General features: G+C 42.9%; 2 long non-coding RNA genes and 1 other non-coding gene across 3 annotated transcripts; 2 read left to right on the top strand and 1 right to left on the bottom strand.

Moving 5' to 3' along the window:
- The first annotated feature begins 5,838 nt into the window (after positions 1 to 5,838).
- Positions 5,839 to 7,257, top strand: LOC144333226 (uncharacterized). Its single transcript, XR_013401735.1, has 2 exons — positions 5,839 to 6,355; positions 6,499 to 7,257. It is a non-coding gene; the product is annotated as an uncharacterized LOC144333226 (long non-coding RNA).
- A 7,145-nt stretch (positions 7,258 to 14,402) lies between these two features.
- Positions 14,403 to 14,462, bottom strand: LOC114671175 (U7 small nuclear RNA). Its single transcript, XR_003721064.1, has one exon. It is a non-coding gene; the product is annotated as a U7 small nuclear RNA (small nuclear RNA).
- A 410-nt stretch (positions 14,463 to 14,872) lies between these two features.
- LOC114671039 (uncharacterized) lies at positions 14,873 to 19,396 on the top strand. The gene is made up of 3 exons (XR_003720934.2): positions 14,873 to 15,011; positions 19,038 to 19,239; positions 19,329 to 19,396. It is a non-coding gene; the product is annotated as an uncharacterized LOC114671039 (long non-coding RNA).
- Positions 19,397 to 24,210: the final 4,814 nt, after the last annotated feature.

Below are 24,210 nucleotides of genomic sequence, written 5' to 3'. Positions count from 1 at the left end.
CAGCACCCCTGTTTCTATATTCATTAATTATTAGTTTTCAGACAAGATCCAGCACATTCAGGGTGGTATGGCCATAGACAGTAACTAGTTTCCAATGAGTCTCATCCATTCATTAAAGTTTGTCATCCCATAGAGCAATGAAAAGAGAAGAAAATAGGTTTACATTCTGAGACATGCTTCATCATCTAAAACCAAAATATGCAATCTAGTGTTTACTTTTCTTAATGGCCCAAATAGTGTCTATAGTTACTAAGTAAACTATTTTCTTAGTGAAAACAAACCAATGGGCCGGGCGCGGTGGCTCACGCCTGTAATCCCAGCACTTTGGGAGGCCGAGGCGGGTGGATCACAAGGTCAGGAGATGGAGACCATCCTGGCTAACACGGTGAAACCCCATCTCTACTAAAAATACAAAAAAAAAAAATTAGCTGGGCGTGGTGGGGGGCGCCTGTAGTTCCAGCTACTGGGGAGGCTGAGGCAGGAGAATGGCATGAAGCCAGGAGACTGAGGTTGCAGTGAGCTGAGTTTGCACCACTGCACTCCAACCTGGGCGACAGAGCAAGACTCCGTCTCAAAAAAGAAGAAAAAAGAAACAAACCAGTGAATCATGGAAGCCACATTGAAGATGAAGAATATAACTCAAAATTGAAGACTTTTTCCCTTTATTTTAAGAAGCATTCCTTGACTCCCAACCATGTTTTACATTCCTTGACCACATTTCTTTCTTTTTTTTTTGAGACAGAGTCTCGCTCTGTCGCCCAGGCTGGAGTGCAGTGGCGCAATCTCGGGTCACTGCAAGCTCCACCTCCCGGGTTCACACCATTCTCCTGCCTCAGCCTCCCGAGTAGCTGGGACTACAGGCGCCGGCCACCTCGCCCGGCTATTTTTTTGTATTTTTAGTATAGGCGGGGTTTCACCGTGTTAGCCAGGATGGTCTCGATCTCCTGACCTCGTGATCCGCCCTCTTATTTTGGTTTCTTGGTAAGTCTTTCTTAGGAGATTTTAAAGCTCTATTATTATGATATTTTTACTTTCTAGCATAATATTTAGTCCCTAATATTTTCTCAATGAATATGTGTTGGCTGAGGGAATGCACCAACACAGTTTAATGAATACATTAAATGTGTTAGGTTTTTAAACATTGAGACCATGTTCTTTCATTTTCACCTTCAGGGCTTGCTGTTCACTTTAGATGAGACGATGATTAACCTAATGATTACATAAAGTCACTAAATTAGGTGAAGCAAAACATAAGAAAGATTTCAATGGGAAGATAAAATCATCCTCAAGAAAACCACAGATGTAGGCTGGGCACTGTGACTCACACAGTGCAGTAATCCTGGCACTTTGGGAGGCCAAGGTGGAAGGATTGCTTGAGGCCAGCAGTTTGAGACCAGGCTGGGCAACATAGCCAGACTCCGTCTCTATGAAACATTGAAAAACCTAACTGGGTGTAGTGGTGCACACCTGTAGTCACACTACTCAGGAGGCTGAGGTGGGAGGATCACTTGAGCCCAGGAGTTTGAGGTTCCAGTGGGTAATGATTGAGCCACTGCATTCCAGCTTGGGTGACAAAGCAGAACGCCCCCCCCCACCCCCCAAAAAAAGAAAGAAAACCATAGAGATAGATCTATAGGGTGTAAACAGACTATACAATGTAAAAGCTGTGTACAGGCATTAAACAAAAACCACAGTATCAATATTAATGGTAGAAATAAATACATATGGCCATAAGCTAATCTATTTTAAAATCTTCTGTAAGACAGATGTATCTTTAATTAGAATCATTTTCAATGATTTTCATCATTTCCAAGTAGTAAAGTCCTTTTAAAGTCAAAAATATAGATTTTTAACAAGGATCTAATGCCTGCTAAATATTCTTAAATTCTCTTTTCCTTAAATTCTCAGTCCCTTTTATACTTCTTATTTAGCACTTTTCATGATTATCAGTCAGTAGAAGACAGGGTGTTTGTGTCTTCCCACAAAAGAATGAACAGATGGAGGAAAAGCACCAATTTTTTTACTTATGTGGTACCAATTTATCTCCTATCTCAATATATTTCTCATAAAAGGAGCATAGTAATTTTAATTGAACCAAAATAATCTCAACTCTTTGCAGGAAATCATTGTCAGAGAGGAAACTGATCTTCTATCTGCTTTATGTTCTACAACCTTCTGGGCTTCTACGGATGTTCACTTCATCTCTTTTTATATAAAGGGCAGACTATTTGAGATGATTTTACAGAGAGAAATGAAAAAAGTTAAGCACTACGAGTGAGAAACCAGGAGTCTAAGTCCTCTCTCTGACACTGACTATCTGTGTGACCCTGGATAAGGCACGTAACCTCTCTGGTCTTGTTTCTTCATCTGTTAAAACTATTTGAATTGGTTGACATTTACCATTCTTTCCAGGACTTTCTATGATATTCAATCAATTATGTCTTCTCCAACTCGTCTTTGCTCTTCTCGCTTATCTCATGGAAACATGTTATTCCCACCTTCTCCCACACTCAACTACTGTTTTCCTTAGGAGAGACCTTGAGTACTGTGAAATCTCCTCAGAGAAATGTTAAGCAAGTCACTCAAACTCTCTAGGCTACAGTTTCCTCATCTGTGAAAGAATAGATCACAAGCTCACCAGCCACAGAGCTCAGCATCAGATCCTTACAGGGGACCGGTGACCAGGTGAGCAAGGGTCATCACTCTAGAGAGAAGCTGATGCCAACCAGCATAGGTCAAGAACCATCATAAGACTAGAGGCTTCTCACTCCTTTTTCCAAAGCTACATTATGACTGGGAAATTTCTAAAAGATTGTTTAAATTATTAGAGCAAACTAAACTCTGAATCAGATTCCTGCTCTGCCACCTCCAATGTGCCTAGAAAGGGAAGCAGAAGAGGCAACTTTACATTAAATTACCATGTTTCCTCTGGAGTGGCAACTGTGATTCAAGACATGCGACTTTATGGATTATCTTTAGCAAGCCGACCCTCACCTGGAAGATTCACTTTGTGACTCTTAAACCAGAAGGTTGCTTATCGCCCCTTCCTGTTTAATAGAGTTCATGGAGACCCAGACCTTCCAGACATGCCAGTCCTGCTCTCTCCTGTGCCTGCGTAGTGATTTAGATGTCATTTTTGCCTGTGCAGACTGTCCTGACGCTTCTGCCTCTGTAGGAAAGACAAAAACACACAACTTCCCAACAATCATATTCCTAGATCTTTACCTAAGTAAACTGAAATCTCACATTCACAAAACAACCTGTATGCAAATGTTTATAGCAATTTTACTCATAATCTCCAAAACCTAGAAGCAACCAAAATGTCTTTCCACAGATGAGTGGATAAAATAATTGTGGTAATTTTTGTTTTGCTTTGTTTTGAGATAGGGTCTCACTTTGTTGCCCAGGCTGGAGTGTAGTGGCAGGATCATAGCTCACTGCAGCTTCAAACTCCTGGGCTCAAGCAATCCTTTCATCTCAGCCTTCAGAGTAGCTGGGACTACAGGTGTGCACCACCATGCTTGGCTAATGTTTAAAAAATATTTTTTTTTTTATGGAGATAGGGTCTTCTATGTTGCCCAGGCTGGTCTCAAGCTCCTGGGCTCAAGCGATCCTCCCACCTGGCCTCCTAAAGAGCTGGAATTACAGGCATGAGCCACAATTCCTAGCCATGGTACATTCATATAATGGAGTACTATTCTGCTGTAAAAACAAACAAAAAAAAAAAAAAGAAAAAAAAAAGAAGAAGAAGAAGAAGAAGAAACTATTGATTCACACAATTATGTGGGTGAGTCTTAAATGAATTCTGCTAATTGAAAGGAGCCAGACTCCAAAGGGTGCACACATTGTATAAATCCATTCATATGACATTTGAGAAGCAGCTACACTATGGGGATGGAAAACAGATGCCAGGGGTTGGTGGTAGTAGGAAGAGGGTAGATTAACTGTACATTAACTGCAGAGACAATTCATGGGTGGAATTTTTAGGGCTGGGTGTGGTGGCACACACCTATAATCCCAGCACTTTGGGAGGCTGAGGTGGGAAGATCGCTTGAGCCAGGAGTTCAAGACCAGCCTGGGAAACATAGCAAGATCCCATGTTTGCAAAAAGTAAAAAAATTAGCTGGGCATGTGTGCACACACCTGTCGTCCCAGTTACTCAGGAGGCTGATGTAAAAGGATTGCTTGAGCCCAGGAGTTTGAGACTGCAGTGAGCTATGATCGCAGCACTGCATTCCGACCTGGGTGGCAGAGAGATATTCTGTCTCCAGAAGGGGGGGATGAGGGGGGTAGTTGGGGGGTGGGGTAGGAACAATTCTGTATGATACTGAATTGTGGATAAATGGCTCTGCATTTGTCAAAAATCCATAGAACTGTACATCACAAAGATGGAACTCTAATGTATACAATTAAAAAAATATCAACCAGGATGGTGGGGACTGAAGACTTTCATGAATGAATGTAACCGTGCACATAACATCCCTGAAGGGGTTGGGAAAAGGAGCAACCAAAGTAACCTTGCAGGTGCTGCTCTGACTTACAATTGTAAGGCTAAAGGCCAAAGGAACTGGACATAAGCACCGTGTTCCAACTGGCAAGTTAGTTTCTCATCGGGTTGGGGCGGCGAGGGGAGGGGGATGTTACCAATGCTGGAACAGCTTTACATGCACGGTAAGCAATAATGGGCAAATAAGTAAATAAAAGTGGATAGTGGGGGTCCGGTTTTTCACTGTTGGAGAGAGAATTTATAGCTACGCACAGGCAGAAGGCTAGAAGGAACCCTGTGATACTGGGTTAGATTCAGAGATATTAGTATGAACTCATATTTAACCACATATATAAAAATCATAATAGATATATGTACATACATGGGTTAATATACATGGCTCCTATCTGTGCCCTCTGAGAGGGCCTAGTACAGGGTTATAGCTAGTATAGGGCTGCCAGATCAAACATAGGATGCATAAGTAAATTTGAATTTCAGATAAACAATAAGTAAACACACACACACACACACACAGACACATACACACACAGACACTTAAGCCTATAAAGGAGTGAAATATATTTGCAAGGGTATACAAGAAAATTGTAGCTGGGTGGCCAGGGCAATGAGATGGGAGGAAGATTTACTTTTCACTATATACGCTTGGACCATAGGTTTCTTATTCACAAAATAAACAACTTTACAACAATTAAGCAAGTAAAACCGTGTAGTTAACTCAAGAAATAAAAGTATTTTCTATGAATGAGAATAAAAAAGGGCTACCTGGTTAACTTTTAAAAATTTCACTGCTTTGTAGTGAAATCACTTATACATTATATAATTCATAGAAGCTCCAGACAGAGCCGTCTTTTTCCTCCATAAGCGAGTCTTCTCTGCCTTTCTGCAGACCAGGTGGGGGTCACAGGCAAGTGTGACATCTCCTTCCTGGACCCCTTCTTCCATGGTGCTGGGGGAAGGACACCTGCACATCTGGGAGAGGAGACGGGAGGAAGACGCGCTCTCCAGAATCACGGCTGCTTCTCACTTTAATCAAAGTCTCCTGCTGAGTTGGAGAAGTGAGAACTGTTATTCTCTGCTGTTGACACACGGAAACTCTTTAATTAAACTCAGCCTGGCTACCTGTGCTGAGCCTCTCCAGGCCAGCGCCAAGGCAACATGCTCTAAATGATGAAGAGGAACCTTTTAAAAACTTTTTAATAGAGGAGATAATTAGTGTGTGCAATTCATTGTTACAGAATCTCCCAGAGACAAGGTAACTTACTAGAGTTTTTTGTGTTTTTTTTTTTTTTTTTTAAAAAAAGCTTTCAGTTTTATTCTGGATAAGAATGGCCTCCCTGTGACACTGCGAGACAGGGCGAAGCTTCCCAGGTCTCTTGAGGCATATGGTAATTGTCAGAAAGGATTGCTGAGGTCAAGAAGAAATTTCTTCCCACCCAGTAAGGGCAAAAGGTAGACGAGAAACACTGTGGGAGGAGGGAACAGCGTCTTCTGCAGCATTGGACTGTACCGATTGTGCTGAGCCAGAGACAGTATATCAGAAAGAAAGTAAATAGTGCAATGAGACTGCTCTTTGGTTCAGCCTTTGCCAGAATACAAGGACCTGCCCAGGCTTTGTCACAGGCTGTGCTAACAAACCCAGCCTTGGTTTTGTTCACAGAACTGAAAGAGGCTGGGGCGTCGTTAGGGACACGGAGTTGAACAGCCCTGCACTCTCCGCTACCTACAGATCAGCAGACATGGAGCAGGGACAGAGCTTTCTTCCCACCTAGAAGGAATCTGCGCTTTCCTCATGAGAGTCTTCTGTTCAAAGGACAATACCCTCAGTGTGATGTGAACGTGATAGGGCTGGTGAGTAGAGCTCATCACTGTTGACTGCTACCTGGTTTCCTGAGCTGCAGAAGTCATGATGAAAGATGTCAACTTTATGACGCCTTGGGGGACATTTTAGATATCCTTTTCCAATTCATGCCTCTTCTCTTTGCCCTCTTCAGTAAACAAAGAGCTTCCAAACCAAGCCATCAGGACTAGCTGCCTTGATAAGGATCGGCTGGAGCCAGTCACATCCTACACTAGTTTGTGGGCAAGAAGAAAAGCACTGAAAGAAAACCCCCACCCTGAGTGGCTCAGTGGCGTCACTATCTGCACTACCTCTTTTTAAGAAAGCAGGTGTTTGGCACTGTGGTGAGCTTCAGCCTAAGTTCCTAAACAAGCTTCCTTTCCCTGGTTTGAGTTGGGGAAGATGGCGTTACTCCTTGGTAATTTCTTTTGCCCTTTCTTGTGTTGCTATTTGTCAGTGCTTGTATATGATTTTTCCTTCATTTGCTAGGGATTAGGGAAGTTACGTAGGGTTGCACTATTGATAGCAAGTGATTCTGCTTCTGTGCAGTCTTCTACCAGATTCTTTGTTGCTGAATGAAAAAGGAATAATAATCATGAGGAGGAGGAAGACAAGGAAAACAACTCTTAAAAAGATGGAGAAAAATTGTCGCATAGCTTCATGATAGCTCACCTGTGAGGGGGTGCTACCTTCTGTGCTAAGGCTTAGGTAATCGTACCCTTTACCACTGTGTGTTGGCAAGAACTGCACTTGAAATCAGGAGACCTTGGAAGGCTGAGGAGGGAAGGTTGCTCGGGCCCAGGAGTTCGAGGCTGCAGTAAGCTATGATCACGCTACTGCACTCTAGTCTTTGACAGGCGACAACGCGAGATCTGTCTCTAAAAAATAAAATAAAGCAAAATAAATCAACAGATCCAGATTTTGAATTCTGTCTTTGCCACCTGTATTATTAGCATCAGTTACTTAACATCTCTAAGATTGTTTCATCATCTATAAAATGACATTAAAAATGACTATTGACAAAGATGTTTGAGAAATAAAGGAATTAAAATTCCTGCCAAAACACCATTTTCTCAGTGTTTGTTGGATCTGGATAATATTGTGATATATGAATTGCATCAGAGTGTTATCATTCATCATCATCATCATCCTTCATCATTTCTTAAGTATCTAGATTTGTTCTAGAAAATGTAGTGTGCTTCCCAAAGACAGAGTTTCTGACAACTTAGGGTTGGCAGTGGAAGGGAATATCCCACAGAGGTGCTGAAGTCAGTTTGCAAAGAGTTTCCAAATATTCAGCAGGAAACTTAACTGGTAAAAGAAAAGGATTATTCAAGGAGCACCCAGCAAGCCACTCATTCTATGTGTGACTTGTATATACTTATTAAAGAATCAGTTACACTGCAGTGTTTGATGTGTTCCATAAATGTTAACATAATTTGTTAACATATTAAAATGGCGCAAAGTGATAGTTTTTCTACCTACGTACCGCTTGAGAAGTTTTTTCCTTCTCATCCACTTTGATCAATTTCATAGAAATTTTATTCTCAAATTCTAAAAAGCTATTTCTCTCCATATCCTTGAATGCCTTTGACAGAAGTGACTGGGATCCCCTTTCTCTCAGAACAATGTTCATTAAATATATTTGGTTAAAAACATGTGGAACTTTTTAAATAAGTTTTACTTCAGATAACACAGAAAATCACACAGGGTCTGCATACTTCATGCTAAAGAGCCTTGGGATTTAGTGAAGAGGAGAACAGAAAATGCCTCTGACTTTAGCTTTGGTCTTACTTCCTCTGATCACTAATTTCCTAGCCCACGTGTCCAGGCTAGGGCACCATTGTCTGAGAGAGACAACTTCTCTTGTTGTTCCTACAGACTATCCTTGTTGCACAAAGCACAGGATAATCTCTCACTCGGGCTTTTTGGCTTCCTGCTTCAGCACCCTCTCTCCCTGAAATGCCATGTGTGGACATGGGTTCACGGGTTCCATCTAGCGGCCACTACTCAAATAATTCAAAAGTCAAGAACATTTTACAGATGACATTGACCTCACCTTTGCTTTGACATATGGGGAAGCTTAGATCTAAAGAGGTGAAATGAAGCATCGTAGGCACGTGGCTAGTTAGTGGTAGAACTGGGCCCATGATCAGCCTCCTGACTCCAGCCCAGTTTCTCAGCCACAACAAGGTTTTTTTCACAACCTTGATATTCTTCCTCCTACAAAATACTTAACTCTCCAGGGACTTAAACATCTTGATTCAACTCTGATATGAAAATAAGCAGAAAACATAACAATTGAAATAACTATAGCAATAAAAATGTTGTAGATTTCCATTGTATGTATTGTAACAATAAGATACAAATGAATGAAAGATACAGCAGATTTCAGTATAGGGGGAGTTAATGGAGGAAGATGGAACTCCATTATCTTCTTGAATATGAAGGAGTAGATAAGTTGGAGGAAGTTCCTGGGATAGGTCATTTAAGGAATGTGGAAAAGCATGAAAAAAAATGTCTTCATGTGATAAAGAGGTTGGTTGTATTCCCTAGGCGAATATTAGGAATTAAAAAACAATTCTTTCATGTTATTTAACCTATGAATAGATTTTTAAAGTGTACCACATAGTAAATTTTGACCTACTTTTAAACCAAAGAGGCCACTGACACAATCAAGATAATGAACATGGCTGGGCATGGTGGCTCACGCCTGTAATCCCAGTGCTTTGGGAGTCATAAATGGGAGGATTTCCTTGAGACCAGGAGCTCACGACCAGCCCCAAGCAGCGTAGTGAGACCTTGTCTCCACCAAAAGGAAAAAAAAAAAAAACAAAAAAAAACGCCAGGCATGGTGGCCTGAGCCTGCAGTCCCTCCCAGTTGCTCAGCAGGAATATCCCGTGGGCCCTGGAGTTTGAGGCTGCAGTGAGCTTATGAGCTGAGTGACATAGCATAACCCTGTCTCTAAAAAAGAAAAAAAAAAAAGGATATTCATATCCTCTCCGCCAAGTTCCCTTGTTGTGTCTCCTTTGTAATCCTGACTCCTCTCCCCTCTGGCCCGTCCACACTCAGACAACCAGTGATCTGCTTTCCATCTCTGCTGATGCGTTTGCATTTTCCAGGATATTTATACTTTTTTTTTCATTTTGAAACAATTTCAAACGTACGAAAAAGTTGCAGGAGTAGCAGAAGAGCTTCCATACACCTTTCATCTGGATTCCCCAATTCTTAACATTTTATCACGTTTGTCTTATTCTATCTACACATTTATACGTATTATTGCTCTTATTTTTTTCTGAACCAACTGAGAGCAGTTGCAAATATGATGCCCCATGAGCTTTTACTACTTCGGCATGTATTTCCCTAAAATGAGGACATTTATATAACCAGAGTGCATCCATCAAGATCGGGACATTCTGCGGGATGTGGTGGCTCATGCCTGTAATTCCAGCTACTTGAGAGGCTGAGAGGAGAATCACTTGAACCCAGGAGGTGCAGGTTGCAGTGAGCCGGGATTGTACCGCTGCACTACAGCCTGGATGACAGAGACTCTGTTTAAAAAAAAAAAAAAAAAAAAAAAAAGGAAAAAGCAATGAAAAAGATCAGGAACTTAACACTGATGTAATACAGCCACAATCCATAGACTCCATTCAGATTTCATCAATTTTCCAATACGTTCTTTATAATTCCAGAATCCAACTCAGGATCATGTGTTGTATTTAGTCATTATATCTCTGTTAGTCTCCCTTAATCAGGAACATTTTCTCATTCTTTCCTTGTTTTTCACAACCTGGATGTTTTTAAAGAGAATGGACTAATTACTTTGTAGAATGTCCCTCAGTTTGGGTTTGTCTGATGTCTCCTCATTGTCAGATTTGGGTAGTGCATTTTTGGCAGGACTTTCATGGAAATGATGTTGTGTTTTCTCAGTTTGTTAGGAGTAACTTAATATGGATTTATCCTGTTTATAGATAACATTATATTTTATCACTCAACTAAGATGATAATGGCTAGGTTTCTGTACTATAGAGCTAACTAGTAAGTAATTTGTATTTCTAAACTACTAATAAGCACTTAATCAATATTTTTGGGGAGATACTTTGAGACTGTATCCATTTCCTCATCAAATTTTTACCTACTAGTTTTTCCATCCAATGATGATTCTATCTAAATTAATTATAACTATGATGGTTGCAAAATAATAATTTTCTGGCTGGGTGTGGTGGCTCATGCCTGTTATCCCAGCACTTTGGGAGGCTGAGGTGGATTGTATGAGCCCAGGAGTTGAGACCAGCCTGGGCAACATGATGAAACCTCGTTTCTACAAAAAATACAAAAATAGCCATGTGGTGGCACGTGCCTGAAGTCCCAGCTACTCGGGAGGCTGAGGTGGGAGAAATGATTGAGCACGGCAGGTTGAGGCTGCAATGAACTGTGATTGGGCCACTGCACTGCAACCTGGGTGACAGAGCAAGACCTGTCTCAGAATAGAAATAATAACAATTTTCTAATTCCATCATTACATTTACATTAATTAATTGGCATTCTACTATAAGTTACAGCTCTCCCTTCTCTCTCATATTTATTTATTCATGTATTATATAAGTATGGATTCATGAGATTTGACTTTTCAATGGACTCTAATCAGTTACTATCATTTTTTATTTTGATGCACAAAATGTCCCAGATGTAGACAATTGGAACTCCATTAAGCTGGCTCCTGTGTCCTTTAGACATGTCCTCATAATTATCTGAGTGCTTCCTTACTTTCAGTACAATAGAGTTCCAGGCTCATCTTGTTCTTTCCCTGCCCCAGCCCTGGAAGCAGACATTTCTCCAAGGAGCCCTGGTTCCTTTTAGTGGAAAAAGGTATTTAGAAACTGAGATCTAAATGCTAGGATGCTCATTGCAACTGGGGTGTCATTGCTCCTGGACTAGGAAATATAACACATTCATACATTTCTGCTTCTCAATTTACCTATCTATCCCTTTCTATCTGTCGTCTCTCACACTCCTATCTTTAAAATCCATAATTTGAGACCTATGCCTTCAATTCCAATCCAATATCACAATTTCCCCTTTGCATATTTATAACTCCTTTCTTCAACAGTGAGAAGTTGCATTCTCACTCTCCTTGATATGTTGACTCATTCACTTGATTCTCCTGCATGTAAGGAATCTCCCATCCGGGCCAGCCTGGTCCCCTTAGCCCCAATGCCACCCATCACACCTTTTGAGTGTTCCAACTCCAGAAGAAGGGAAGGCGAAATAGGAAATTATTTTTGCTCTTCTCTTTCCCCATTCCTTATGTGTATACTATTATTTTTCCTTTTGGATATTGCTCACATCCATTTTCTCCTCTCCGGCTTTACTTCTGTGACTAGAATTCAGGCTTGAACAGGTGTTGTTGCTTTTGGTTTTGTTCCTGGTAATCTGTCCTGCACATAGCAACCCAGATGATCTTTCATAACAAGAATATGACTACGTTATTTGTCCTTAAAGTCTCCAGTGGCTCCTCATTTTCTACAAGGTTAAGTAAACTCTCTGACTTACCATGACCTGGCCTCTGTCCATACCTCCATTCTCATATTCATGCCTTCCTTCCTTGAACCATCAGTAGAAGCGAATTTTTGTAGTTGCCTGCATATACCATGTTCCATCACCACCATTTCAGCATGATGCTCCCTTGATTTGTGAACCTCTTTCCCCAGTGCACCCTTAGAAACCCTGCTCAGCTGTCACTGTATCTAAGAAGCTTTTCTTGACACCTCTTCTCAACCATTAGTTGTTAATTATCCATACTAATTTGATTTCTTGTACATAGTTTTATTATTGCCTATGTCACTCTCCACTGTATTTGTTTAAATGTCTGTCTCCTCTACTAGGTAACCAATTCAGAGGACAGGAATTGACTTATTTGCCATTATAGTTTTAGTATCTAGCACAGTTTCTGCCATGTGTTATATACTTAATAAATACTTACTGAGGCCGGGCACGGTGGCTCACGTCTCTAATCCCGGCTCACTTTAGGAGGCCGAGGTGGGTGGATCACGAGGTAAGGAGTTCGAGACCAGCCTGATCAACATGGTGAAACCCTGTCTTTACTAAGAAAAATACAAAAATTAGCTGGGCATGGTGGCACGCGCTTGTAATCCCGGCTACTCAGGAGGCTGAGGCAGGAGAATCACTTGAACCTGGGAGGCGGAGGTGCAGTGAGCTGAGATCGCACCACAGCACTCCAGCGTGGGCGACAGAGCAAGACCCTGTCTGAAACAAAACAAAACAAAACAAAAAACAGCAAAAACTTATTGAACTGAAACATATATGTATGTGTCTGTGTATTTCTTTTTCTTTTTCTTTTCTTTTTGCCTTGGAAGACTGCGGAGAAGCATCTGACAAAGGAGCTGTTTTAAGATCCCCGGTTTGTGATCATTTATTATGGCAGCCACAGCAAATAAATACAGTATTAAGCTTATCAGAATCCACTTGCATCGTGCTTGCTAATATCCCCATTGTCAAAGCCAGTCACAAGGCTAACTCTGCTGTCACCATGAGAAGGGACTATGCAAGGGTGTGCATTCTGAGAGGTGTAGTTCATTGGAGAAATCAAAGTAACAGTGTGCAGTGAGATTTATTAGATGATTTCATGTATCGTAATAAAAAACATTGAATTTCTGACGAGGGATTTCGAATGTGGTAAAATAATTCAGTGGGAACCCAACGCAGTGCCTTGAAAAGAGAGTTACCTTGGGTCAAGTACAACGATTGGCACTCAGACCTGACATTTCCTTTTCAATAGACTAAATTCACCATGCAGCAATTATTGGAGCTAACAAAGTGTAATCTATATTGGCAGAGAGTTACTGAAACAAGTACTTAAAAAAATTATATTGGGAGGCTGAGGCAGGCGGATCACAAGGTCAGGAGATCGAGACCATCCTGGCTAACATGGTGAAAACCGTCTCTACTAAAAATACAAAAAAACTAGCTGGGCGTGGTGGCGGGCGCCTGTAGTCCCAGCTACTTGGGAGGCTGAGGCAGGAGAATGGCGTGAACCCGGGAGGCGGAGCTCTCAGTGAGCCGAGATCGCGCCACTGCACTCCGGCCTGGGCGACAGAGCGAGACTCTGTCAAAAAAAAAAAAAAATTTTTTTTGCAGCACTTTTCAAATAAATTCTTACATTAACACAGAAACAAGTAGGGCAGAATACTCATGGTTATTTTATTTAAAGTTGGGTTTTGGGGGTACCCTCTCTTTTCATGCATCTTGGGAAATTTTAGTAATGAAAGCAAATAGTGAAATATAATTAAATATTCATTTTATAAAATACGACAAACAGGAGAGTGGCTCTGAGTAGAGGTTTGGCCCTTTCCCCAGGCCATTGTCTCTCACTGCTGTCTACTGCTATGCCTCTCACTGACAGCTCTCAGACACCTCTGTGGAATTCAGGACTGCCATAGAGCGTATTTTCAAAACTGTTGACAAGGCTGACTAGGAGACGCCCTAGAAGCCCCAGGTATGTGTTTCATATGATTCTGGCAATACTGACTTAAAGCACTAAGTAGAATTAGTAGCCTGCAATGGATGCTGCCCCATAAGGAGTGACTGGGGAAATGTTGCTGATTAAATAAATGGTCTTTTGAATTGGGCTGATGGTAGATGCAATAACTGAAGTTTCAAACCACACTGGGTTCGTTTGCTAGGGCTGCTGTAATAAATGACCACAAGCTGGGAATCTTAAAACAGCAGCAAGTTATTCTCTCACAGTTCCGGAGGCCAGAGGTCTGAGATCCAGGTGCTGGCAGGGTTGGGTTTTTCTGGGGGCAGGCTACCAGGCCTGCCCTGCTCACCAAAAACTTCATATACTTGGTCATCATTTCCTACATTCTCACACAGAAGAGAGCACTCAAAAAAATAGTTTTGAGAATCATTTGCTAATGATTTAATACTATTATAAGGGAATAAAAGACTTTTCTTTTAAATGAGTGCTTAAAGACGATTGGAAGCCCTCCTGAAGTTTAGGGGTGAATGGTTTATTATTTTTTATATTTGGGGGCAAGGGCTTTCCAGTGAAGACTGGAAAAACAGCTAGACCAATTCTAAAAGTTGTAACACTGGGTGGATGCTGAAGAAGCACATAATGTTAGGAAGGTGTGGGTCAGATACGGCTTTAGAGAATGTAGTAACTGAAAGCCCAGATGGGAAGCTCCGTAGGCAGCTGGATAAGCTAATATTTCTAAATAATATGTTCAGATATCCGGACTGAATACAATCGCAACCTTCCCCACGAGCCAGCAGTGAGCTCTGAAGTTACAGAAGTGTGATGAATTGCAGTCAGTATGGGTTCTACCTTCAATTTGGAGTCAGTCAGTGACCTTAAAATACCTGCCCAGCTGAATTTTCTTAGAGCGCTTCATATCCTGTGGGCACTTTTACTCCCAATTCCAGATGATGGCTTTTAGTCTGTGGGGCCGCTTTAAGAGGCAGAAACCTGATCGGAACTGCTAAAAGGCTGTGAAGGTACTGCTGTGTGGACAGGCAGGGCGCGGTGCTCAAGGCTTTCCAATGCTCCTGCAATGGATCCTCCCTACCCAGCCCACAACCTGGCAACCCAGTGGCCAGCTGTTCTCTGCAGCTTTCTACTATCATGGACGCAGGAAACGGCGGTGGGTGGCTTCTGGTTTCTGACTGGGGGAGTAGAAAGTGATGCTGCAGGGATCAAAAGCAGAGAAGCTTTTAAGCCATTTGAGAAACTGCATCTGAAGGCGAGTGGATTTTAGCAGTAGCAGCAGCAGACCCCAGAAAAATTCGAAGAAGCATTAGTTCGTGCACTGTTAATGCTGTTGTCTCATGAATGCTTTCCTAATGAAGGATGAAGGCAGGCGGCTGTTTGCCAAAGGTGTTGAGTGGCAGGGGGAGGAAGGGAAGGAAGCTGTGCAGTGTGTACTGCTTGCTTATCAGGAATCATGTCATTTCCTGTGTAAGGGGGCTGTGTGGTCTCCAGGGGCACTGGGAAGCCTTGGATGGCACCATTTCAACTTCTTCTTGCTCATCATGTGAGGAGCTCTCATTAGTGAATGCTAGCTTTGTTCATTTCATCCTACATTTATTGTGTTCATACTGTGTTCTGAGCTCCGTGTTTAATCTTGGCAGTCTCATAAAGAGGAGTAAGGACACTTTTGTCTTGAAAATGCTCATGGTCTCACATGGGCTTGGGATCAGGGCTGCTGGAAAACCCACTAAGCACTCTAAGCAGCACATGGGAAACCAGAAAAGCAGAGGAACAAAGTTTTGGGGTTTTTGGGAGAGGGGGGTGAAGAATGACATATTTTATTCCAAAAGCATAAAATCTTTAATAGTGGAAACTATGAATGATACTGTTTAATTTTCAGGAGACCAAAATATTTTAAGATTTATAGGTTTTAATCTGGCCCTAGAGTGAGGGCAGAAAATATGTACACAAACAACTCTAATACAAGACTGAATGTGATGTATACCGTAAGAGCACCAAAGTACCAATGAATTGGGAGACAGAAGAACCACAATGTCTTTATAAAGTGGTATTTGAAGTGAACTTTGATGAATAGATAGGCAGGGTTGGAGTGCAGGATCACTAAATCCGTTCAAACCTTCTCACATGGATTTTTTATGGTGTGGGGGTGGGTGGGATGGGCAAGGGTTCTCCATGTAAAGGGACTATCTCGGGAACAGACAGTCACGGTGGGAGGACTAAGCTTTCCAGTGTGCCTGGAGAAAAAGACACATGTGAGGTCATGGCTCTCAGGGCCTAGGCTAGTCTAGTTTGGCTGTAGCGGGAAGCGTTCCTTGCTCTGCTCAGACCCAGGCACTGCTTCAAACCAGAAAGTCTGGAGAGTAGGTTCCTCCCTCCCCTAATGGGGCAATTTGCCCAAGGACAAAGTCCAGGCTTGCTCCTCTGTATCAGACCCTGCTCTGGGTAGAGGGAAACCACCGTATGCTTTCTTGTTTGATGTGCTGAGTGCTCAGCTGAGCTGTCTGCGCCCCTACACTGCTTCTGTGTACTTAGAGTCAACCTTTAGAGGATGATATTTGAACATTCTGCATGGAGCTTCCTCTGTAAAGTACAATGAGTTTGTGACTGACCAGCACTACAGACATTCCCTTTTGTTTGTGAACTGCATGGCCAATGTGTTTGGCCTCATTAAGAATGAACTGGGCAAGCTGGGCATGGTAGCAACTCAGGAGGCTGAGGTGGGAGGCTCACTTAGCCCAGGAGTTCGAGTCTAGCCTGGGCAACATAGTGAGACCCTGTCTCTAAAAAATATAATAATATAAAATTTTGAAATAAGAATGAACTGGCCAAATAGGAAAGTTTTCAAGGACATCAACTGGTCTTTTCTTGCACAGAGGAGATTCGCAGGGTGAAAACACTCTGAGGCTTCTTTCCACTAAAGGGCACAGACCTGAGTTAAGTGTGGCCTGGCCCTCAGCACTTCCCAATGCCCTTGATGCATCCTGGTGCTGACCTGTGCCCGCCCCGCACTCCCGCTGTGCAGCGCCTTCTACCCTACAGGAGCCTGCTCCTGAATAATCCCTGTTTTTTTCTCTCTGTGCTCTTACGAGTCACCGAAACTTGCATGTGAATTTTATTCACAGGGTTTTGATGGCTTCTTTCTATCCAAATTTATTTCCTCCTTGACCTCATTCCTTCTGTCTTGTTTCCATCATGAGTGAAAGCCATATTATTTACATAGGGAAATGTATAGCGGGTAGAAGGATACAGTTCTAGGAGTCACAGGACCAGTGAAAAAAGTTCTGTGTAGATACACACACATATGTATAAACATAACAAACTTAACAGCAGCTTAAAGATGAAGATTAATAGTGTTAACCGTTTAAGGAGCTCAAAGATAAAACATATGCAAATTTAAAGCATACTTACACGTGTATTCCTCCTGAGGACTTGGAAACACAGTTTTGCAAAATAACTCTGGCTGCCAGTTATCACAGGAAGAGAGGTGTTAGGTGTTGAAAACTGTTAACTGTTCATGGACCGGTATAAATTGAGTCATAGGGATGAGGTGTTTTTATGTTTGCTATATTTCCTATTTCCACTGCTCTCCTGAATAAGTACATTTACTCTGGGTGAATTTTTGAAATAATTTTGAAATTATTCAACACATTGTTATGTGTATATGCAAAGACTAGGGAAAAGAAGCTTAGATTGGTAGCAAAAAGCCAACTGTGACTTTGAGCAAATTATTTGACCTCTCTCAATATATCTTTTCTTATTTTAAAGTCAGGAGGTTGAACTAGATCATTTCTAAGCATTCTTTCATCGTTGCAGTCCACGAATAATGGAACACTGCAGAGAATAGTAAACACTGGGTCAGGATCCAGTATTGGCTCGAATCCTTAAAACTGTGTGATCTGAATACAGTAATTTCTTCTTCTTGGGCCTTACTTTCTTCATCTGAAAAATTACAGGATTGGCCTCTATCTTCCTTATTGTCTTTTCAAACTCTCATGTTTTGTAGTTTTCTTCAGTTAGGGTAGAAATCTCATCCTTCTCTTCTTAACATTTACTCCTGTGTTCCAGGGAGAGAGGAGGGAGTTGGGAGAGGCTTGATACAATCTTTAATTTTCTCTGTCTCTCTCTTTGTTTTAACTCTCTTTCTCCTTCCCCCTCCCCACCTTCTCCTCCATTGTTTTTTCTAGAACCCTGAGAAAGTTTCCTCACAGTCTACGTGGCAGTTGCCGCTGTTCCTAGAATGAGTCCTGAAACCTAGATCTGAGTTGGGGTAGAAAGTCTGTCATTTCCTTGCTTGTCTGAGGGCAGCCTACTGTAAGCCCTCTGGCTTGGAGGTGACTAGGCTATCCAGGAGATCAACACTTCGAGCCCTGCATGTTTAAGGAATAGTTTTGACTTAGAGTGATAGAGAACGCCTAAAGAGACCATGGCTAAAAACAGACGTTTCTGGGTGTGGTGGCTAATGCCTGTACTCTCAATACTTTAGGGAGCTGAGGCAGGCAGATTGCTTGACCCCAGGAGCTCAAGATCAGCCTGGACAACATAGTGAGACCCCATCTCTACAAAAAATACACAAATTAGCTGAGCATGGTAGTGCGCACCTGTAATCCCAGCTACTCAGGAGGCTAAGGTGGGAGGATCACATGATCCTGAGGGTTGAGGCCACAGTGAGCTGAGATTGTGCCATTGCATTCCAACCTCAGTAGAGAGTGAGAACCTGGTCAGAAATAAAGAAGAAAAAAAGAAAAGAAAAGAAAAGGAAAAAAAGAAAAAAAAAAGAAAAGAAAAGAAAAGAAGAGAGGGAGGGAGGGAGGGAGGGAGGGAGGGAAGGGGCTAAAAACAGTTAAGTATTATAAAGCAAGCATCAGTCCAGAAATCCAGCAATAGTCCCTCCTGGAATCCACCGGCTTGACTCAGCAGATTTTGGCCCTTCTCTTTTAGGGTTGCCAGATGAAAATACAGGATGCCCAGTTAATGTGAATTGCAGAAAATAACAATAATTTATTATTAGATAATACGTAATTTTTTAGCATAAATATGTCCTTTGCCATGCTTAGTTTGGGGCATACTTACGCTAAAAAGTATTTGTTCTTTATCTGAAATTCAGAATTAGGCATTTTGTATTTTTATTTACTAAATCTGGCTACCCTATTCTCTTCTTAATATTCTTAATCTCTCCCAGCGTTGCCCTCCTTCCCTGCTCCTTGGATCGAGTTGTAAGGAGAACATGCCCACTGTCTCGATGGCTGCAGTGTGTGGCCACCACAGGTGGTGATGAAGATATGGGTTTCCACCCATGCTGTAGATGGAATGTTTGTGTCCTCCCGAAATTCCTATGTTGAAGCTTAACCACCAATGTGATGGTATTTGGAGATGGGCCTTTGGTAGGTAATTAGGGTTACATTAAGTCACGGGGCGGGGCCCTCATGATGGATCTGGTAAGGAGAGCACGCGGTCTCTGTCTTCCCACCAGGTGAGGATGCAAAGAGAAAGTGGCTGCCTGCAAACCAGGAGGAGAGCCCTCACCAGGAACCAATCTAGCTGACACTTTGAACTTGGACTCCAAACCTCCAGTATTGTACAAAATAAATATGTGTTTTCAATGTCAGTTAGTCTACATTATTTTGTTTCGAGTAATATGACCTGAAAATACATTTTCCCCTCACCCCACCTGAGCAATATCTAAGTTACTCAGGGAACCTAGGGCACATCAAAGGAGAAATGTCCCATTCACAAGGCACAGCCATGCCCAGGAGAAGCAGCCCGGCACAGAAGGGAGCACACGGGCTCGGGGCTCTGACGCTCATTCTTCCTTGACCCTGGGCAAGTCACTGAGGGGAGCCTTAGCTGCCCTGTTTGTAGTGGGCTTAGTAGTGCTTGCCCTGCCTCCTGTGGAGGGCTGCAGAGACCAGATGTCAAAGCACTTTAACCGTAGGGTTTATTTGAACAAGGAAGGAAATGTGCATATGCTCCAGGATGTCTGTGTATCCAAAGACACACATACACACACAGTCACTCACACACTCACACTGTGTCTCACACACACACTCACATTCTCACAGACACACACAGTCACACACTCACACTCTCACACACATTTGCACATTCACATTCACACACACATTCATACATTCACTCATACGCACACACTCACACACTCACACTCTCACACCCACACACTCACACCCACACACACTCACACACCCACACACTCACACAATGCTTTCTCACACTCACACATTCACACCCTCACCCACACACACCCACACACTCACACAATGCTTTCTCTCACACACACACACACACACTCTCTCACACACCCACTCACACACTCATGCACACACATACATGCACTCACACACACATGCTCTCTCATGCACATGCTCACACACTCACACTCTCACACACAGTCACACACACCCACATACACATGCTCACACACACACGTGTGCACACACACACTCCATGACACACCAAACCTGGCTGCATGTTCTCAAAAATGTGCTCCTAGGCACCATTCCCAGTTCTAGACCCAGACCAGCCAGTTTACCCTTAACTTCATAAAAGTTCTCTATCTACTACTGACAGGCTCATCCCAGATCTAATTTTACGTATTTCCTAGGAGCTGGATAGCAGACTTTTAACCTCACCCCTCAAGCTGCAATGGGAATCCTTGACCTCAGCCTCACAAGGATAATTTCAAGGACAAGCAAGATTGTCCTTCAGGGCACGCCTCAGAGGAAGGGCACGGTGTGAGTGCCGGACATTGTCATGATTGTTCATTTACCTTCCAGGGTCCCTCACTGATGTCTTCCTCGTGTCTTTCTCATCTCATAAAGCAGGTTGCATCCTAAGAGTTGTGTATGGCTCAAGGTCATGCAAGGTTGGATGCCTCAGCTGGATTTAAACAAAGAACCATTGAGATCCTAATCTATGGCTCAGCCCACGGAACCACAGTGACCTCTGGTCTCAGTAGTACCTGGAGGCCCAGCCCGGGTGGAGGAAATAATGCATCTTCTCTCTGGGTGGCGTGGAAACCTCTTATGCAGCTGCCTCCTCCAGCAGAAACCCGGTGGAATCCAGCTTTCTTATGCTTCTCAGCATCTCACGCCTGCCCAGGATAGCCTGCTCCTTGCAGAGCAGGTGTTGGCTGTGGAGACACTCAGTCTGGCCGGGGGAGAGTCAGAGGACACAAATCTACTTGGGAGATTTGGAAGTGATTGACAGGCTCCAAGCTGAGCTTTCCAGACAAATTTAAATGTTCCTATTCTGTGAAACTTTGAATTCAATTTGTTTGCATATGAGGCATCTAAAACAGAAATGCCAGGACAGAACGAAAAAAGTGGAAAAATTCCTTCTGAGTTGGGGATGACCCTGGCCACCGGACTGGTGGACTGTAGTTGTTTTCCTGGATTCCCTGCTCTGCTTTGGACTGCAGTGCTCTGTCTTCTGCAAACGTCATTCCCAGGATCCCTGGACTCCTGCTCCTGGCTGGGCTCAGCCCAAGGGAGTCAGTAAGAATCAACCGCACGGCTAGGGGAAGGGAGATGCCAGGGAGTCTCTCCATCTCACTCTGGCCTGGTCAGGGCCCCTAACACTGAACCTTTGTGGGTGGATGGCCCCTCCCTCCATACTTCCAATTCCCACCAGGCAGCCTGGGATTCGGGTTTGGGTAACATTCTCTTTCCAAGCCCAGGGTGGGTAGAAACTTCTTCCTGTTACGACTCTCTGGTTTGCCTCACTAATCCTATTTGACTTTTCAGCTCCTTCAACATCTTTGTGGCCAGTTCCCCACATTATAGTCCCCTCTATTGAAGTCCTAGGCTGGGCACAGTTTTCCTGTCTGATCTGTGCGTGGAATCGCTGAGGGTCTGTGATACAAGCGAGGAGCCCGTGGACCTGCCCGTGTGAGCTGCGTTAGAGGTGGGACGGGGACCAGCTCCCCCAGAGTAATTGAAAGACTCAGTGGCTGTCCTTCCTTGTTGGGCAGGGGCACTTGAAATCTGAGGGTCGCAGTGGGCCACATTTTAATGGTAAGGAGAACCCCAGAAAATAAGCTGAAATTGCCAGTTGGTGCAGAGAAATGGTTCAAATCCTCTAACTCCGCCAGAAAGCCCCTTCTTTGATGAAAATCAAAGAAATTAAAATCTTTTTTTTTAAAAAAGAAAGAAATGGAATAAAAGACAAAAAGAGAACCTCAGGTGTCAAGATATTAAGGGAACAGGGAGCTGTCATTTCTACTTTATCATCTTTGCCTCTTTGGCTGGGAAGTGACTTCTTTCAAAGAGAAGCAGGGACCCCTCATCCCTTACCCATAAGGACTGGACCCTGATGGAGACACCAGTGGCTCAACCCAAGCATCTTGTGATCATGACTCCCTGGGGCATGTCTAGGAGTCTGTTGCTCACCATAACCAGGCTCCAGCTCCTGGCAATGTGCGTTTATGCCACACCACCACCAGCCTGTCCATGTGAGACTCAAGCCCCGCTTCTGCTCCTCCATGGCTCAAACCAGCCTGCTCAAAGAGCACACTGAGGTCAGCAGGGCCTGCAGAGCCCTGGAGGGCAATCCCTGACAATGGGCCCTGAGTCATCATGCATTATTCATAGGCCCCTGAGCCTGTGCCAACTGCCACCCTGCGCAGCTCAGAGGAAGATTCAGCTCCAGAGACATGGGCATTCCTAAGGAATATTTCATGCAGGAAATTGTTCCTTTAACTTTATTATTGTCATAAAACACACATCACATAACGTTTGCCATTTTATTTTATTTTATTTGAGACGGAGTCTGGCTCTGTTGTCAGGCTGTAGTGCAGTGACATGGTCTTGGCTCACTGCAACCTCCATCTCCTGGGTTCAAACAATTCTCTTGCCTCAGTCTCCCGAGTAGCTGGGACTACAGGTGCCCGCCACCATGCCCAGCTAATTTTTGCATTTTTAGTAGAGATGGGGCTTCATCATGTTGGCCAGGATGATCTCGATCTCTTGACCTCGTGATCTTCTTGCCTCGGCCTCCCAAAGTGCTGGGTTTACAGCTCATTTTAACCATTTAAAATGTACAGTTCAGTGGCATTTAGTCCATTCACATGGTTGTGCGAGCATCACCACCACCATCCATCTCCAGAACTCTTTCATCTTTCCAAACTGAAACCGTGTCCATTAAACACTCACTCCCATTGCCCCCTCCCTCCAGCCCCTGACAACCACCATTTGACTTCCTGTCTCTGAATCTGACTCCTATAAGTACCTCATATAAGTGGAATCAGACAGTATTTGTCCTGTGTCTGACTTAGTTCACTGAGCAAATGTCCTCAAGTTTCATCCATGTTACAGCATGTGTCAGAATTTCCTTCCTTTTTCAGTCTGAATAGTGTTCTGTGGTGTGTAGCCTACATTTCATTATCTCTCCATCCACCGATGGACATTGGGGTTGCTTCTATTTTGGGGGCTCTTGTGAAGAATGTTGCTATGAACATGGGTGTGCAGGTGTCTCTTAGAGTTCCTGCTTTCAATTCTTTTAGGTGTATTTTCAGAAGTGGACTTGCTGGATCCGATGGTAATTCTAGGTTGTACTTTCTGAGGAGCCTGTGCACCGTTTTCCACAGCAGCTGTACAATTTTACCCTCCCACCCACAGTGCACGAGGGTTCCAGTGTCTCCACATTCTCACCAACACTCGTTATTTTCTCTTCTTCTAGGAAAAAATATTAGCTACCCTAATGGGTATAAAGTGTCTTTTAACTTTTTAGTTTAATGTTTAAAAAATTATTCTATATATGGGATACAAATTTCACATTGCATAAGAAGGTACACAATAAAATCTGAATATTTCTGTCTCTTGACCTCAGTTTCCCAGCAACCAGTCACCACCCTCAGAGCTGCTTCCTGAGATGGTCCATGCCTAGATGAGCTTATATATGTGTATACATATTTTAAAAAACAAACAGGAACATTATTTTATGCATTGCTTTTTAAAAAATGAAACATGCAATTTTCCACTAAATATCATTCTCCGTAACTGTATCTAGAGATAACAAGATATTTAAATCTCCATAGGATACTGATAGCCATAATTAAGAGATCTCATCCTTCCAGCCTAATATGGAAACCTTGGACTTCAGAAAGATAATACATATATATACATATATACATATATACACATACACGTGTGTATATATATACACACACACATTGTGTGAATATACTGTGTGTATATATATACACACACTGTGTGAATATACTGTGTGTGTATATATATACACACACTGTGTGAATATACTGTGTGTGTATATATACACACACACACACACACACACAGTATATTCACACCACTCCCAGCAGGGACTGGAGCAGCAGC

Source organism: Macaca mulatta, chromosome 11 (assembly GCF_049350105.2).
Source record: "Macaca mulatta isolate MMU2019108-1 chromosome 11, T2T-MMU8v2.0, whole genome shotgun sequence".
Taxonomy (NCBI): Eukaryota; Metazoa; Chordata; class Mammalia; order Primates; family Cercopithecidae; genus Macaca; species Macaca mulatta.
This window is presented reverse-complemented; position numbering and strand designations above follow the sequence as displayed.